The 1,866-nt window shown below is 36.3% G+C and overlaps 1 protein-coding gene across 1 annotated transcript in view; it reads right to left on the bottom strand.

The window, feature by feature from the left end:
• Positions 1-1,866, bottom strand: part of LOC102588987 (phospholipase D zeta 1-like) — an 18,413-nt gene that overhangs the window by 10,320 nt on the left and 6,227 nt on the right.

Here is a 1,866-nt window from a genome sequence, read left to right as displayed (position 1 = left end):
ATTCAAGCAGTTCATGAGCAAAGCAAGCGAGACCAATTTTTGATGAAATTACGCTCCGACTTTGAGAGTGTTTTCTCTAACTTGATGAATCGTGACCCGTCTCCCTCTTTGGATGTTTGCTTTAGGGAATTACTTCGTGAAGAGCAACGTCTTGTCACACAAAATGCTTTTAAGAAAGAAAATGATGTCACTGTTGCATTTGCTGCTCAAGGTAAAGGAAAGGGCAGGGATATGAGTAGAACTCAATGCTACAGTTGCAAGGAATATGGTCATATTGCTAGCAATTGTAGCAAGAAGTTCTCTAGTTATTGTAAACAACAAGGACACATTATCAAAGAGTGTCCCACGCGCCCTCAAAATCGTAGGATCAATGCTTTTCAAGCTGGGATAAATGATTCCACTAATGGTACAACAAATGATTGTGTCAGCTTTTTCAGCATTGGGATTACAAGGTAATGATGTTACATCTAATTTTTGGATTGTTGATTCAGGTGCTTCCAATCATATGACCAACTCAACGAGCATCCTAAAAAATGTTCGGAAGTATCAAGGTCCTTCACAAATACAGATTGCCAATGGTAGTAATTTACCCATTACCAAGGTTGGGGACATTACTCCACCTTTCAAGAATGTTTTTGTTTCACTAAAGCTCTCAACTAGTCTTATTTCAGTTGGACAATAGGTAGATAACAATTGTGATGTGAATTTTTCTCGTAATGGTTGTCTTGTGCAGGATCAGGTGTCGGGGACGATAATCGTGAAAGGGCCTAAAGTTGGATGATTGTTTCCTATACACTTTTGCATTCCTCATGTTCTATCTTTTGCTTGTACTTCTACTGCTAGTACGACTGAGGTTTGGCATAAGCGTCTAGGACATCCAAATTCTGTTGTGTTGTCTCATTTATCAAATTCTGGTTTATTGGGAAATAAAAAATCAATTTTCAGCTGCTTCCATTGATTGTTCTACTTGTAAATTAGGCAAAAGTAAAACTCTTCATTTTCCTAATTTTGGTAGTCATGCTACAAAGTGTTTTGATGTCATTCATAGTGATGTTTGGGGCATTTCACCAATTATTTCTCATGCTCATTTCAAATACTTTGTGACATTCATAGATGATTATAGTCGGTTTACATGGGTGTATTTTCTTCGATCCAAATCTGAGGTATTTTCCATGTTCAAGACATTTTTGGCTTACATTGAGACTCAATTTTCTACATGCATCAAATTATTAAGGATCTGATTCTGGTGGAGAATATGTCTTATGAATTCAAAAAATTCTTGCTTGACAAAGGAATTGTCTCATAACACTCTTGCCCATATACACCACAACAAAATGAAGTTGCTGAACGAAAAAATCGCCATCTTTTAGATGTCACTCGTACTTTATTGATTGAGTCCTCTGTACCATCTAATTATTGGGGGAAACTTTGTCTACTGCTGTCTATTTAATTAATAGATTGCCATCTAAAGTGCTAAATCTTGAGTCTCCATATTTTCGTCTTTATCACCAAAATCCTAACTATAGTGATTTTCATACATTTGGTTGTGTTTGTTTTGTGCATTTGCATCCTTCACTGCGCAATAAACTTTCTGTACAGTCTACTAAATGTGTTTTAATGGGTTATAGTACTTCACAAAAAAGGTTTTATTTGTTATGATCCATGTTCTCACAAATTTCGTATTTCTAGAAATGCTGTTTTCTTTGAGAATCAGTATTTCTTTCCTACGATTGTAGATTCATCTTCTGCTTCTCCTCTTCTTCCTACTTTTGAGGATTTATCATCTTCTTTTAAGAGGTTCAAACCTGGATTTGTGTATGAACGACGTCGGCCAACTTTATCATATTCCGACACTGATCCGCCACA

This window comes from Solanum tuberosum, unplaced genomic scaffold (assembly GCF_000226075.1).
Source record: "Solanum tuberosum cultivar DM 1-3 516 R44 unplaced genomic scaffold, SolTub_3.0 scf00060, whole genome shotgun sequence".
NCBI classification, from domain to species: domain Eukaryota; kingdom Viridiplantae; phylum Streptophyta; class Magnoliopsida; order Solanales; family Solanaceae; genus Solanum; species Solanum tuberosum.
This window is presented reverse-complemented; position numbering and strand designations above follow the sequence as displayed.